General features: G+C 36.6%; 1 non-coding gene across 1 annotated transcript; it reads right to left on the bottom strand.

The window, feature by feature from the left end:
- Window positions 1–10275: 10275 nt before the first annotated feature.
- LOC123253152 lies at window positions 10276–10436 on the bottom strand. Its single transcript, XR_006506542.1, has one exon. It is a non-coding gene; the product is annotated as a U1 spliceosomal RNA (small nuclear RNA).
- Window positions 10437–10658: the final 222 nt, after the last annotated feature.

Raw genomic sequence — 10658 nt, 5'->3', positions numbered from 1 at the left:
TGTCCTAGAAACTTCATTTACATTTTACTCATGAAGAAACTTCACTCCAAAATCTTAAAATGATTTGCCCAACATGACATGGATAATAATTGATGAAGGTGAGACTTGAGAATAATTCTGCTGATTCGAACTCCAATAGCTTCCCCATTGTACCTCACTGCAGATGCTCATATGTAAAGAAGTTAAGTAATTTTTCTTTTAAAAATGCTAAAATTCTATCTGGTCAGAGATGATAATCTTATGATACATACACCTATAGTCAAAAGAATATCTTCATTTGTAAAGCAATTTGTAAACTATTGTGTACTGAAAACTGCTTTCAATTAAATCTTTTTCTATAGTATTCTTTTACCTAAAAAAATAAGCTTTGAGTGTATGCCTTTTGATGAAAATATATATATATCGGTAAACTTGAGCATTAAAGAATTGCCACCTTAATAATAAAATTATGGGTAGCTAAGGATTGAGAGCCAGGCCTAGAGTTGGGAGGTCCTAGGTTCAAATCTGGCCTCAGAAACTTCCTAGCTGCATGACCTTGGACAAGTCACTTAACACCCATTCTCTAGCCTTTACCTCTCTTCTGCCTTGGAACCAATACATAGTATTGATTATAAGATGAAAGGTAAGGAATTAAAAAATAAATAGTAAAATCACATTTATTTAGATACTTCTAAATATTATATCATGAAGCAGAAATATCTCTCAAAAGGAAGAGTTTTTAAAAAGATTCTGAAAAGGAGAAAAAAAAAATCTCCTTTGATATTATACTATACAATATTTTTCAGGTTTGAATGAAAAGGATTAACAGTGTTAGTTTCCCGCATGTAGATTAATTATAAATATTTTTTCTAAAAGTATGCCTCAGAAAATAATATTAACACAAGTAAAAAGAAAAGGTTTCTAGAAGACAAATTTATGTATTCATACAATAGGTATGTATTATGTAAATGTATAATATATATGTATATATTATATAAAAAGGTATTATATATACATATGCATGTTTTCAGTATTATGATATTGAGGACAAAAGCAATACATATACATTTCACCAATTCATTTCAATATAATAAGCATTTACTAAGTACCTACTACATGTCTGGCATGCTTCAAATATATGAATACAATTATAAAATCAATTTAGTCCCTGCACTCAATGAGCTTCCATTCTTCTAAGAAGGAACATATACACAAAATAATAAATGAGATATATACAAATAAATACCAATTCATTGTCTTTTTCTTCTTTTTTTAGGGCATGAAGGGTGGAGAACACTAACAAATAGGGTTAAAAATAAAGATTTCATGCATGAAGATCAGCACTTTAGCTGAGACTTGAATCCAATTTCAATCGAAGAGGCAGAAGTGATGAAGTATTGGGTAATTTTTGCAAAACAAATAAATATCATATATAAATAGTTGGCTAATTTGGTTAGAGTGTAGAATGCAAAAGGGGTACTAATGTAACTCCATCTAGAAAGAGTGGTTTAAGCCAGATTGATCATGGTTTTAAATGTCAAAAAGAAGAGTTATCAGTTTTTATAAGAGGCAATGGGGTCAGGGGCAGCTGGGTGGTTCAGCAGATTGAGAACCAGACCAAGGAAAGGGAGGTCCTAGGTTCAAATATGGCCTCAGACACTTCCTAGCTATGTGACCCTGGGCAAGTCACTTAACCCCCATTACCTAGCCCTTACTACTCATCTGCTTTGGAACCAATATACAATATTGATTCTAAGACAGAAGATAAGGGTTAGTTTTTTTTTAAAGCAATGAGGCCACCATAAAACTTCTTGAACAGGAGATTAACATTGTAAAACTCTCTGTTTAAGGATTATTAATTTCACATCTGAATGAAAGCTGAATAACAGATTTAAAATAGGGAGAAAAATTAGGAATCTACTTGGTGGTAAAATGTGGGGAGAGAAGGGACCAGATGTGAGGGATATTGTGGATGCAGAATCAACAAGTCATGGGAACTATTTCAATATGAAGAATAGTGAGGGAGAATGAAGACGGAAGAATGTTTTTGAAGTTGTGAACCTGGTCAAATAGAAAATTGGTAATACTTTCTATAGAAAAAGAACTTAAGAAGATGGAAACATTGGTTAAAATGAAATATTTTGAGGCAAGTCATATATCTCTTCATCCAACTTATAGCCTCTCCCCAAAAAATCAAGGATAATATGTAAGTAATTTTAAACTGGGGGCTAAACTTTGAAAGAATCATTCTCTTTCTCCTTAACCAGTACCTGGTGTCATCCTAGGAAAATCTAATATATTCAAAATATCTTTGCCTTGTTGCACCCAAATTTAGATAATAATCAATAGCTTCCATACAAGCACTTATGTTGTACTGGTCATAGAACAGTTTTTATTTTACCCTTCTTTAAAACTGAAGAAAATACTTAGGACTCTCAGGAACCCATAAAAATGAGCAGAAAGCATATAAATCACTCATATTGCTCATTACCTTCCCCCAGAAATAACTAGACTTGGAGTTGATGTCAGGTCAACTTTTTGACATTTCCATGAGTCTCTATTTATGAGATCATTATAGAATTCCCCTCCTCCAGACTTATAGATAAGTGATAAACTGTGGCTTAGATGTCCCATGGAAGGTCAACATACTTGAGGGATGACAGAAGAATGATCACCTTCTCTTTGGACCTATACCAGCCAAGAAACTCATTATAATAGTGAGACTGTGGCAAAGTCCTAATATTTTATCTCACAACTCCTAGGGATGTGACATTAGCCCATCAGCTACTGAGGCCACATTGATGATTGTTTCCTTTCTCCAATAAGTGCATTATTGAAGAAATCTTTTCCTTCCAAAGGCAATTTAAAGCCCAAACTCATGAATTTTAAAATTTAGCATTACCTATAAGGATGGAAATTAACAATAATGCAGTATCAATAAATCCAACAATGATATAATGAATTTTATAAAATTTATGATTAGCACATATATAATATTTTCAAAGGGTTTCTTGGTTTGGAAAAACAAGGAGATATGGAGTATTCCAATAGCATTAGTGCAATTTAAAACTTAGTCATTCCAGACAGGTCTAACTTTTTGTGACTCCATTTGGCATTTACTTAAAAAAGATATTAGAGTGTTTTGGCATTTCCTTCTCTAGCTTATTTTACAGATGAGGAAACTGAGACAAACAGGGGTAAGTGACTTGTACAGGATCATACAAACAGTAATGTCTGAGGCCAGATATGAACTTAGAAAGGTGAGTCTTCTAATTCTACAGTGAGCCTTCTATGCATTAAACTAACTAGCTGCTCTAATTTTTTAAACTATTAAAATTTAAAAATTCATTAAGATTTTTGTATACATCCTGCATTAAAACAAATGCATCTGAATCATTTTACTTTACCCTTACAATACATATGTTGGTGAAGTGCTACTAATATCCCTATTTTGCAAAACAGGAATCTGAATATTAGCCAGATTAATTGATCTCTGGTGACCTATGGTCACTCAGTAAGTAAGAAAGACAGCATTTGAGCATAGGACTCCTTTGATTCATCCCATTTTCCACTATGTTAAGGTGCTTGTACTCACTTCAAGTTCATTGTACAAATACATTAAATGTCTAATATATGCAAAACATTATGGTGGATATTGCAGGTTCTTCTAAATAAAACACTTTGACAAAATCAACAAAAAAGTCACCAAAGTCCTACGACATCATGCCATCATGCCTCATTGTATGGCATCAAGGTGGAATTGAGCTCCTATCAAAGATCAAGCGAGATCTTCCAGGTGCTACCATGAAGAAAAATTTCTCATTGCCCATAAGGTCACTAAGGAATAGGAACTAGTCTGAGAAATAGTAAGGGAAGTAAGTTGGAAAAGTGGAGACCAATAATACTTGGGGAAAATTAGATATTCAACATGAGCAATAAGAATATAAAATTAAGAGAAGTGAAATAAGGCAAACATATATCAGGGAGAACTCTTTCAAATTGTGCCTTAGCTATTCAGCTGTCTCTACCAACCAGCTATGTATCAACCCATCACTCAATATTTACTGAGAAGCTACCATTTACAAAATATCAGAGTAGGGCTATAAGAGACCCTTGTCTGAAGCACTTCAAAATATAGATTGAAAATATAACCATAAATTCTAACTTTGCAATCATTAGTTCATAATGGAACATAGATGTGAAGCAGTTAGTTCAGAGTCAGCATAGCATTCTCTCCATCTTGGCAAAATAAAACTATTGTCTTTCGTCTTCATCAAATAGTATTATTGACCAACATTAATCTTTGGGGGAAATGCTTGCTTGCAAAAGTGGGCACAGAACTGATCATCAAGCAGGGACAGGATATTCTGTGACTTAATGGCAAAGAAACAGTGTATTCTTACTTGGAAAAAAAGAGCTTATCACACAAGCTTTTTTATTTTATTTCTGGATGATGACTTAAAATCTAGAGTAATCAAATCTATCTAGGTACAAAACAAAACACATGACCTACATATAATAAAATACCTATTTTAACATGTATTTCACGTAGTCATTTTCATCAGGAGCATGGTAATATGAAAACGGTACCAAATACTTTAGCACTTATCCACATGAAAACACATTCTCGACTTCCAGTTAAGATGGAGGCAGTGTAAGGAGCAGCTGCTTGATCTCTCCTGACCGAAGCACACAGGACCCCTCAAGGGGAAATAAAAACGAGTCCAGAAGAATGAAGGAACCCCACAACAGGGCGCAGCATTGAAGGTACGCAGAATTGGGGCATTTCCACGCTATAAAGGGGTGAAACAGCTCTCACTAAAACGGGAGAGGAAGAAACCCCTCCCCCACCCCCCACAATACACACCTTGCACAACGCCAATGCACAAGTGTGAAAATAGGACTGGGGTAACCAGATAATTACTGGCAGCCCCGGAGCCTGTACCTGTGTGCTGCAAGATGAGGGACCCCAAGTGGCTGGGGGCGTGCAAGGACTTTCCCCAAGCATCCATGAGGGTGAAGGCACCGCCTCTGGCCAGGACAAAGGCCCCTAAAACACGGCCTTTCCCAAGCACTGAAGGCATCGCCTCAGGTGCGAATAAAGATCTCCAGCCCATGGACTTTCACAACCTTCTGCAGGGGTGAAGGCAGAGCCCTAAGAGCATCTGTGCAGGCAAAGGCAGGGCCCTAGGCTTGAATAACTATCTCCAGCCCAGGCTTGGACCTCCAGTGAGGACCCAGTGCAGACCTGAGCGTGGCTGTGGAAGCAGCCCCAAAGACTGCTGAAGGAACCTCGGGCAGAGGGGCAGACCGGGAACTACCAGGAGGCCTGACCACGAGGACAAGGAGACTGGAGCCCCCAGGAGCTTGCAAGCTGCAGGCAGACCCTGAGTGCAAAGACAAAGCTGAAAAGGGGCGGGGCTAACAATGGCCAGCAATAAGGAAGTCCAGAAGAAAAAGACTATCAAGAGGAACTCTGGAACACTCGACAACTTCTACATAGAGAAAATCCAGACAACAGAGGAGGGAAAACAAAAATCCAAACCTCCCCCCAAAAATGAAAGCTGGTCACAAGCTATGGAAGAGTTTAAAAATGAAATGCTGAGGAAGATGGAAGAAATCTGGCAAGAAAATAACAGTTTAAGAGGCAGAATTTAGCAATTGGAAAGTGAGACAAGTCAACTGAAGACCAAAAATGACCAGATTGAAAAGGAAAACCAAAAAATTATAGACGAAAACCAAAACATTAAAGCCGAAAAACAGTCCTTAAAGGCTAGAATCGAACATTTAGAAACCAATGATCTCTCAAGACAACAAGAACAAATAAAACAAAGTCAAAAGACTGATAAAATAGAAGGAAACATGAAATATCTCAGTGAGAGAGTGACAGACCAAGAAAACCGGTCTAGAAGAGACAACTTGAGAATCATTGGTCTTCCAGAAAAGGCAGAAATTAATAGAAACTTGGACTCCATGCTTAAAGAAATTATTCAGCAAAATTGCCCTGAAGTTCTACAACAAGAGGGCAATATAGTCATTGAAAGGATCCATAGATCACCCGCTACACTGGACCCAGAAAAGACAACACCCAGAAATATAATAGCGAAATAGAAGAGCTTTCAAGTTAAAGAAAAAAATCTTACAAGAAGGCAGAAAGAGACAATTCAAATATCAAGGAGCACCAATAAGGATCACACAGGATCTGGCAGCCTCAACGGTAAAAGACCACAAGGCTTAGAATACAATATTCAGAAAGGCAAGAGAGCTGGGCCTTCAGCCACGAATCAACTACCCAGCGAAACTAACCATATACTTTCAGGGGAAAGTATGGGCATTCAATAAAATTGAAGAATTCCAAGTTTTTGCACAAAAGAGACCAGGACTAAATGAAAGTTTGAAACTCAACCACAAATATCAAGAGAAAGATGAAAAGGTAAATAAGAAACAGAGGGAAAAGAAAGAAAACTCATAGTCTTTTAAGCTTGACTCTTTAAGGGCATAAATAAGATCTAATTATCTGTATTACTAGGTGGAGAAATGCTATGTATAATTCTCTGTAGTGAACTCTATACACTATTATAATATTCACTATTATAGCAACCAGAAGAATAATTCATAGGGAGAGGACAGGATACTAAATGGTCTAAGACATGGGGAGTGGGAAAGAGGGGGGGAATAGTAGGGGACACCAAGAAAAATCTGAGTAAATAAGAAAAATAAGATATCCTATTACACACAGAGGGCATGGGAAGGGGAGGGGATAAATAATACCATAAGAAGGAGAGGAAGAGAGCATAATCAAACCTTACTCTCAGTGTAATCAACCCGGAGGAGGAAGAGTAGCTTTATTATCCATCTGGATAAAAAACTCTATCTAACCCTACTAAGAAAGTCAGAAGGGATAAACCAAAGGGAGCAGGGGTGTGGGGAGGCCAAAAAAGGGAGGGGAGAAGAAGAGGGAGGGAATTCATTTGGTCTTTAAAAAACAAAAAGAGAGGAACAACAAGGGAGGGGGCAGAAAGGGAAGTCAATCAAGGGAGGGGATAAGGGATAACGGCTCAAAGCAAACCACTGGTGTAAAAGAAAATAGTGTAATAAGAAGGAGTGGGTCTAGGGGAGGATACAAAAATGTCAGTGAATACACAACTAATAATTGTAACTCTGAATGTGAATGGGATGAACTCGCTCATAAAACGGAAGCAAATAGCAGAGTGAATCAGAAACCAAAATCCTACCATATATTGTTTATAAGAAACACATATCAGGAGGGTGGACGTCCACAAGTTTAAGGTTAAGGGCTTGAGCAAAATCTTTTATAACAAAAGATCAAGAATATCAAGGGAAATAATGAAAAAAAATGTGAAGGAAGGGGGCCTAGCAGTACCAGATGTTAAACTATACTATAAAGCAGCAGTCATCAAAACAATATGGTACTGGCTAAGAGATAGAGAGGAGGATCAATGGAATAGACTGGGGATAAATGACATCAGCAAGACAGTGTATGATAAACCCAAAGAGCCCAACTTTTGGGACATGAATCCACTATTTGACAAAAACTGCTGGGAAATTTGGAAAACAATATGGGAGAGATTAGATTTAGATCAACATTTCACACCCTACACCAAGATAAATTCAGAATGGGTGAACGACTTGAATATAAAGAGTGAAACTATAAATAAGTTAAGTGAACACAGAATAGTATACTTGTCAGATCTCTGGGAAAAGAAAGATTTCAAACCAGGCAAGAGTTAGAGAAAATTACAAAATGTAAATTTAATGGTTTTGATTATATTAAGCTAAAAAGCTTTTGTACAAACAAAAACAATGTAGTCAAAATCAGAAGGGAAACAACAAATTGGGAAAAAATCTTTATAACAAAAAACTCTGACAGGAGTCTAATCACTCAAATATATAAGGAGTTAAAGCAATTGTATAAAAAATCAAGCCATTCCCCAATTGATAAATGGGCAAGAGACATGAATAGGCAATTTTCGGGTAAAGAAATCAAAAGTATCAATAAGCACATGAGAAAGTGTCCTAAATCTCTAATAATTAGAGAAATGCAAATCAAAACAACTCTGAGGTATCACCTCACACCTAGCAGATTGACTAAAATGAAAGAAGGGGAGAGTAATGAATGTTGGAGGGGATGTGGCAAAATTGGGACATTAATGCATTGCTGGTGGAGTTGTGAACTGATCCAACCATTCTGGCTGGCAATTTGGAACTATGCCCAAAGGTCTATAAAAGACTGTCTGCCCTTTGATCCAGCCATACCATTGTTGGGTTTGTACCCCAAAGAGATCATAGATAAACAGACTTGTACGAAAATATTTATAGCTGCGCTTTTTGTGGTGGCAACAAATTGGAAAAGGAGGGGATGTCCTTCAATTGGGGAATGGCTGAACACACTGTGGTATATGCGGGTGATGGAATACTATTGTGCTAAAAGGAATAATAAACTGGAGGAGCTCCAGGTGAACTGGAGAGACCTCCTGGAACAGATGCAGAGTGAAAGGAGCAGAGCCAGAAGAACATTGTACACAGAGACTGATATACTATGGTAAAATCGAATGTAATGGGCTCCTATACCAGCAGCACTGCAATGACACAAGACAGCTCTGAGGGATTTATGGTAAAGATGCTACCCACATTCAGAGGAAGGACTGCAGGAGAGGAAACATATAAGATAAACAATTGCTTGAATGCATGGACTGAGGCGGACATGAATGGGAAATAGACCCTGAACAAGGACACATGTTACAACCAGTGGAAATGTGCGTTGTCCATGGGTGGGGGGAGAGCGGGGGGTGAAGGAGAAAGTAGGGGCATAAAGTATGTAAACAGTTTAAAAATGAATATTAATAAATGTCTAATAATAATAAAAAAAGAAAACATTCTCAAAGTAATTTAAGATTATCTGTTTCATCATCTTTCATGTAGATGAAAATCAGTAATAGGTAGAAGGGATCTCAGGAGGTTATCTCTTCCAATTTACTGAATTAGGGAAAAAATCTTCTTTGGGAGTTTCATTCTTTATTCATCATTCATCTTTCTGAGGCCTATAGAACAATCCATCAAATACTTTAATAATTTTTCTTTGTTTCTTCCCCCAGTAGGTATTTTTGTTTGTTTTCTATGTTATATATTTTCAGGACCTTGAGCCAATATTAAATTGACATGACCTCTAGTCTGATCTTTATCCTTGTCACTAATAGTTGCTGCCAATGGGATTCTCTTCAAGCCGGAGCTAAATATTTTTACTACAAGATTTTGAGGGACCAGAAATTGATTAGATTTCAGGATCCCTGAAGGAAAGGTCATAGCTAGAATGAGTTTATCATCAAATCCATTCAACTTTAAAGACTGAAAATGTGCCATGCCTTCCTGTGCCACCTGGTACAGGGAGACTAGAAGCTGCATACATATTCAAGACTTGGTTATTAAATTCTTAAAAGCTTAAGTTACCTTTTCAATAACTCATAATGCCCCTAGTCTTTGTTAAGAAATTAGTGCTAAGGCCCTGAAGAGCAACCTGACTTCAGAAAGGATCCTTAAGGAACACATCACTCCACCAAAGCTTATGGAAAGATAAAGCATAAACCTCTGACACTGAGTATTTATTTTTTCTCTGAGGTATGATATGTAGGCATTGCATATTCCTCCCTAAGGCATAATGTATCAGAGGATGTTTTGTGTTTGTTTTACATTTTTGGTGTCTTATATCCCTATGTACCCCTTCTTAAAGAAATGTTTTAAATGCATAAAATATAGGTGATTATGTTATCAATATATTTTCAATTTTGCAGACTTCTGTACAATATTTAAAACATAACATTGATTTTTAAAAATGCAATTTAGCAATGATTAAACTTACTTTCACAATTTTACACCCATTTGCATTCTGAAGATGTATGTTTAACGTATAACATGCATCTTCAGAATGCAAATATGTATAAAAGATATACATTTGTGAGCATATTTTTAGGCAAAGAGAGAGAGAGAGAGAGAGAGAGAGACAGACAGACAGAGACAGAGACAGACAGAGACAGACAGAGACAGGGGCAGAGACAGAGACAGAGAGACAGAGAGACAGAAAGAGAGAGACAGAGATCTGGATAGAATACTAGTATTACCAAAATGCATCAGGAAAGAATATTTCTTCTCTCTTTCAGCCAGACAATCATTATATTGGTCCCCTTATATGCCCAAGATAAAAATGTATTGAATATTCATAATAAAGTATTTGGCATATTAATTAACGATCAATGACCCTTTATTTAACATTTTTTTCCAGTGGAAAGCATGAACTCAGGCTTCAGCTACCACAAATTCTGCAGTAGAGTTTCCCACATTTGGGGTAATCACAGAGGTCAGCCATCTGGAGTGCAATGGATAAGACTTGGCCAGGGGAAATCACCTTTGTGGGCAAAAAAATCACCCCTGCCAGAAATTATTATTTATTTTTTTCAAATAATCTTTAAACAAACCACTTTACATAACAAATATTTTATTGAAACATACATAAAATTCATTTCCCCCTGAAAATAACCTTCCTTCGAATCAGAATAAATGTATTTTCTTTAAATTCTCATGCAGTCAATCAACTGTTGACAGTAGGCATAGAAGGATAAACTAAGTGACCTGGATCTGCCAACTTAAATTGGAGCTATAACTAC

This window comes from Gracilinanus agilis, chromosome 6 (assembly GCF_016433145.1).
Source record: "Gracilinanus agilis isolate LMUSP501 chromosome 6, AgileGrace, whole genome shotgun sequence".
NCBI lineage: Eukaryota > Metazoa > Chordata > Mammalia > Didelphimorphia > Didelphidae > Gracilinanus > Gracilinanus agilis.
This window is presented reverse-complemented; position numbering and strand designations above follow the sequence as displayed.